The sequence below is a fragment of the Panthera pardus genome, unplaced genomic scaffold (genome assembly GCF_024362965.1).
Source record: "Panthera pardus isolate Hobbes unplaced genomic scaffold, ASM2436296v1 HiC_scaffold_8, whole genome shotgun sequence".
NCBI classification, from domain to species: Eukaryota; Metazoa; Chordata; class Mammalia; order Carnivora; family Felidae; genus Panthera; species Panthera pardus.
In genome coordinates this window covers 154722206-154728778 of record NW_026527013.1, presented here as the reverse complement: position 1 = coordinate 154728778, position 6573 = coordinate 154722206, and the positions used below count along the sequence as shown (strand labels likewise).

The following is a 6573-nucleotide window of genomic DNA, read 5'->3' as shown; positions in this document are numbered from 1 at the left end:
TTATTAGCAGCAACACAACCCACATAACTTAAAGGCATTTAGATGCAGATGTTTTTTGTTCTGAGGGCAAGAGTCTCAGAAAAGCATGTCCTTGGGGCCTGAACTGTGTTAACCAGAAGAGCAGCTGTTTGGGCCACGCTGTGCCAGTACTGATGGCCGCCAGATCCCAAGACAGAAGGGGAACCATGCGTTCTCCAGGACAGTTACATTTTGTGTTTGTGATACGTGGGCCCTATAAAACATAGGGTCTAGGACAGGGGCTCTCCTACTGGGGACGGAGGGCAGCCTCCCTGGTAGAATAAAAAGAGCAAAGAGTATTCCCTGAGCCTGGGGACCAGGTTCACCCAGCAGAAGCTGAAACTATGGAGACATCTTTCTGGCCAGAGCTGGAGCCATGAAACCGGACGTCACTGCTGCTGGAGTTGCTACCCATGGCAGAGAACAGAGGAGAAATACCCTGTCTTCGGCTCACCAGTCTTTTGCTAGAAACTCCCACTGGTGGAACCCAGATGGACACCAGCTGACACGGGGGCCTGGGGATACGCAGCCTGCAAATGTCAGTCCCCGGCAGTACAACAGAGCAAGGAAAGTCAAAGCACAAATCTGAGGGCAAACAGGCCAGGATGGACTGGCACACAATACATATTCTCATAAAGTCAGGACCAAAACAAATGTGCTCTCTCTACCACCACCGGTTAATACGTTGAGGGGCAAGAGTAGAGTAGGCACCAGAAATTAAGAGTCACAACAAGTGCGGGGGTGCCTGGCTGGCTCAGTTGGTTAAGCACCCGACTCTTGGTTTCAGCTCAGGTCACGATCTCGCAGTTTCATGGGTTTGAGCCCCATGTCGGGCTCAGCGCCGGCAGCACAGAGCCTGCCTGGATTCCCTCTCTCCCTCTTTCTCTCTCTCTGCCCTTCCCCCACTTACTCTGTCTCTGTCTCTCTCAAAATAAATAAACTTTAAAAATAAAAAAAAAATTTTAAGTTACAACAATTGCAAAGGAGAATGCAAAATGAATATTATATGTGGATAGTAGGACTGAAAACTTAATAAACTAAAAATAGGTAAGAATCAATACATTCTGATAGAATAGCAGTTAACAGATTAGTTACAAAGAAAGTGAAGGCTTTATATGAAGAAAACTACAAAACTTTATCGAGAGACACAAATGACCTGAAAAGATAGAGAAACCCACCATATTCCTGAATGAAACAATTCAATTCTATAAAAAGGTCAATGCTTTACAAAGTCATTCATAGATTTAAAACAGTTCCTATCAAAATCTCAATCTTTCATTGCAACTTGGAAAGTAATTCTTTTTTTAAAATTGTTTAATGCTTATTTATTTTTGACAGAGAGAGAGAGAGAGACAGAGCATGAGCAGGGGAGGGGCAGAGAGAGAGGGAGGCACAGAATCCAAAGCAGGCTCCAGGCTCTGAGCTGTCAGCACAGAGCCCGACACAGGGCTCGAACTTACCACAAGATCATGACCTGAGCCAAAGTCGGACGTTCAACCGACTGAGCCACCCAGGCGCCCCTGGAAAATAATTCCAAAGCGCATCTGCGAAAAGCTACTAGTGGGAATAGCGAAGATATTTTTACGTGATAATTTCTCTCTCATAAGTATTAAGCTACTTTTTAAAGCCACAACATTTTAAACAGCATGATATCCACTTCTCAGACTCTGCACTTGTTCTCCAAAAGCTCCCGGATATTTTCATAAGTGAAAAGAAAAAGAAACCCAATCTAATCATTCACCCAAAATCGTGGCACACGTAATTGTATCAATTTAGACCTCTTAAGGACTACAATTCCACAAGATCTGGAAATACCATGAGTGACTAACAGCTTCCCAGGCAGGCTTTGACCATTCTGGGTACACTATAATGCCAGTAGGATTTGACCAGTATGGGTGCACTGTGATGGCATCTGGCTAATGAGATACTCTGATGCTTTCTAGACGTTCACCTCCTGGACTGAGGAGTCATGGTCTATGTGGATGGTATCTTGTTCTACTCCCTGACCTGACATCTCATCTCTGGATCCTGTAAGTGTTTGATCACCAGTTCCATCATCTGTTAGGGACTGTTTATGTCCCCTCAAAATTCACATGTTGAAGTTCTAAACCCAATGTGATAGTATTTGGAGACGGGCCTTGGAGAGGTATTTAGGTTTAGATGAGGTCGTAAGGGTGGTGCCCCCATGATGGGATTAGACATCACAAAGCTCGCCTTCCTCTCTCTGTCTCTGCCACATGAGGACAAAGAGAAAGTGGTCACCCTTAAGCCAGGAAGATAGTTCTCATCAGAACTCAATCATTCCAGCACAATGATCTTGGGCTTCACCTACAGAACTGTGAGAAATTAAATTTCTATTTTTTAAGCCACACGGTTGATGGGATTTTTGGTGGCAGCCCAAGCAGATTAAGACAGCACCATCCCCGTAACAATTTAACAGAACCCAAGTTTGGACCATGATGTGGAGTGTCTCCTCCCCATCTTCCTGATCAAGTGTGATTATCCACATGTTGCTGGACAGGGCATTAGTAGTTCTGGGATAGGACAGGACAGGCCCCAATTTCCCTTCCTAGATATTGCTATTTCCTGGAGTTTTCTGTTTATTACCAGTAGTTCTAGATCTCTCTCTCTCTTCCCACCTTGACAGCTATGGTTGCTGACCTCATTCATTTCTTCCACATTTGCATGTGCAAGCACTCTCCTGGGTTCTTGAAGAAACAGAAGTGAAAAACCAGGAAAGATTCCTGACCTCATAGAGCTTATATTCTAGTAGTGAGAGACAAATAATAACCAACTTAATAAAAAAATAAGTCATGTAGTATTGTAGAAGATGATAAATGTTATAGGAAAAAAATAGAGCAGTGGGTAACAATGTTATGGACTGAATGTTTGCACACCCCCAAAATTCATAAGTTGAAACCCTAACCTTCAGTGTGACTGTATTTATAGATAGGGTCTTCAGGAGGTAACAGAGTTTAAATAAAGTCATAAGGATTAGGCCTGGTAGAACTGGTAGCTTCATAAAAAAAATAATAATTAAAAAAATAAAAAGGAAGAGGTCTCTGTCTCCCTCCCTTCCTCTGTCTCTCTCAATGTCTTAATCTTTCTCTTGATCTCTCTTTTCTCTTGGCCCAGAGGAAAAGCCATTTGAGGACAAAGCCATCTATAAACAAGGAAGAGAGCCCTTATCAGGAACCTAAATGACCAGCACTTTGATCTGGGACTTCCAGCCTCCAGAACAGTGAGAAAATAGACTTTTGTTGTTGAAGCCCCCCAGTCTGTGGTATTTTGCTCTGGCACCTGAGCAGACTACTGCAAAGAGGAATCATAGCATTAAAAAGAAAAATGTATATAATCTTTGGAAAGCACCAGAGAATTTCAGGGGTTGAAGACCTTATTTACCCATCTCTCTCTCTCTCTCTCTCTCTCTCTCTCTCTCTCTCTCTCTCTCTCTTTCTCTCTCTCTCTCTCCTTCTCTCTCTCTCTCTCTCTCTCTCTCTCCCTCCTTCTCTCTCTCTCTCTCTCTCTCTCTCTCTCACACACACACACACACACACACACACACACACACACCCTGGCTCCCCACAGCATGGCCAGGGCTCACCCAGCCAACCCCAGACTCCAACTTGGCATCGCAGAGCAGTCTCACCAGAGAGAGCCTTAGGTGTGCCAATTTCCACTCCTCCTCCATTTCCCACAGGCCTTGCAAGCACCTCGCCTCAGAAAGGGAATTACTTGCCAACAAAGACCTACGTGGGACTTGGGGGCACTGCCCCGGGGCGCTTCATTACAGGGAGCTCCCACGACCACAGCCTGCAGGAGCTGACACACAGAAAGAAGCTCATTCATAACAAGCAGCAAGCCTTTGTCAAGTTACCATTTCACGTGTGCCAAGCAGTTAAACTCCCTGGGAGGCACCCCCTCCTAGAAGGGAATAAGAATAGTTCTGCCAGGGAGAACCATCCACCCAAAGCATCTGTGGTCATTTAGCCCCACTGCAGTCGACCCCAGTGGTGCAGCATGAACAGCAATCAGAGCTCCACAAGTAGCCAGAGGACCTTGGGAATGTAACATGCTCAAAAGAGAATCTAATTGGATCCATGCTCAAATATGAAGGTTCAAATATTTACATTGAAGTACTACTTGTAACGGGATTCACAAATGTCCAACAACAGGGGTTAGATGAATAAATCATAACATAGTCATTCAATGGAATGATAAGAAGCCATTAAAATAACATTTTATTTTTTTTAATGTTTTTTTAACGTTTTTATTTATTTTTGAGACAGAGAGAGACAGAGCATGAACGGGGGAGGGGCAGAGAGAGGGAGACACAGAATCGGAAGCAGGCTCCAGGCTCCGAGCCATCAGCCCAGAGCCTGACGCGGGGCTCGAACTCACAGACCGTGAGATCGTGACCTGAGCCGAAGTCGGACGCCCAACTGACTGAGCCACCCAGGCGCCCCTAAAATAACATTTTAAAGGAGTATTTAAGGGGGTGCCTGGCTGGTCAGTAGGAAGAGCATGTGACTTTTGACCTCAGGGTAGTGAGTTCGAGACACACACTGGATGTAGACATTGGATAGATGACAGATAGATACATAGGTAGATAGACAGACAGACAGACAGATGGATAGATGATAGATAAAATTTTAGGGATGCCTGGCTAGCTCAGCCAGAAGAACATGCGACACTTGATCTCGGGATCATGAGTTCAAACCCCACATAGGGTGTAGAAATTACCTAAATAAATGAAACTTTAAAAAAATAAAGGAGTCTTTAGGATGTAGAAAAACACTCAAGAGATGCTGTTAGGTGCAAAGAGTAGAATATAAAACTGTGGATGAAATATGGTCTAAATTTTATAAAGAAAAATCAATCACAAGGAAATACATCAAAATGTTAGGATTTTTCCTGGATATTTTTCTCTTTAGAGGGTTTATATTTTCTAGATTTTTTTAAAGATTTTATTTGTAAGTAATCTCTACACCCAACATGGGGCTCAAACTCACGACCACGAGATCAAGTGTCGCATGCTCTACCGATTGAGCCAGCCAGGTGCCCCGATATTTTCTACATTTTGTACAATAAACATGTGTTACTTAATTGTCTAAAAACAATAGCTATATTAAGATAATAAAGTTACTCATATTCGAACTTTTATGTGTATAATTAATTTCTCATACAGCCACGTTTCCCTAGGTTCCAACTGAACAAATTCATTCAAAAGCCCAAAATCTATGAAAGAATCACTGACATCCAAAATTAAAAGTGTTCTCCTTAGAGGGGCGCCTGGGTGGCTCAGTCGGTTAAGCGTCCGACTTCGGCTCAGGTCACGATCTCACAGTCTGTGAGTTCGAGCCCTGCGTCGGGCTCTGGGCTGATGGCTCAGAGCCTGGAGCCTGCTTCCGATTCTGTGTCTCCCTCTCTCTCTGCGCCTCCCCCATTCATGCTCTGTCTCTCTCTGTCTCAAAAATAAAAAATTAAAAAAAAAAAGTGTTCTCCTTAGAGATAATTCTGCCTCTAAGGGCTTTGAATTGTATATTTTTGCCTTACTCTTTTTGACAGTGAAGATTCTTTTTGGGAGAAAAAAAAGCCATGGTTTTCCCAGGTTTCTCTGTTCATTGCTTTAAATTTTCCATCTTTTTATGACATGTGCAAGCAAAACACCATCTCTTCCCTCAACTGGATCATTATGTTTTGATCTGACAGGCATGGGCTATAAAGAAGCACAGGTATGGTTCAGAACCTTAAATGGTTTTGCCAAGTTCACAAGGCTGGCTATAAGAGGACCTAACAGGTGGGGCTCTAACCTGAGCTGAGCGGGAATGGTAGGGATAGGGTGAGTCACCCACCAGAACTAGAATCACAACAACAGAATGTAAAATCAAGATAATGGGACCCAAAACGTCCACAAAATGAGAGAGGACCAAGAGCCAGAGAAGAAGCAAGGATTGTGGGCCAGGGCCAGGATAGTCCTGTCAGGAAAACCTCTAGAATAAACTCAGATAACTGGAAGGGAAGGCTATGAGCATCAGGCCCCCATTTGTTGGTTGCCTACTCAGTCCAGGCATTGCATAGATGACTTTTGACTTAACCATCATGAGAATTTTATAAACCAATACTATCCACATTTATCAGGTGAATGGAGCCACTCAGAGAGTGATTTGCCAAAGTTCATCCAGCTGGTAAATATTGGGGCAGGGATTTAAATCTAGATATAGCTAACTCTAAATGCCACCTCTTGGCACTGTGAATCTGCCACAGACCCTAGAAGAGACAGTGGAAAGAAAGGTGACTTCCTAGGGTCAGAGGTAGAGATGCATGGTGAGAGTGTGCCTATAATATCCCTGAAGGTCAACCAACCCCAAGAGGAAATAATCTGAGGTAAGATGCATGACTGTGTACAGAATATGACAATGAGTCTATCTGAAGTGAAAGTAGTTAGTTTAGAACCCAAATTGAAAAACACCTTTCCAGAGACCAGACGGGGTTGACAGCTCACTGAAAATGAAGCTGGTTTAGGCTTTAACAAAACCATACAGCAAGCACTGT

General features: G+C 43.7%; 1 long non-coding RNA gene across 1 annotated transcript; it reads left to right on the top strand.

Annotated features, from left to right (window-relative positions):
- The first annotated feature begins 2228 nt into the window (after positions 1–2228).
- On the top strand, positions 2229–4228 carry LOC109269118 (uncharacterized). The gene is made up of 2 exons (XR_002080961.2): positions 2229–2356; positions 3154–4228. It is a non-coding gene; the product is annotated as an uncharacterized LOC109269118 (long non-coding RNA).
- The last annotated feature ends 2345 nt before the right edge of the window (positions 4229–6573 follow it).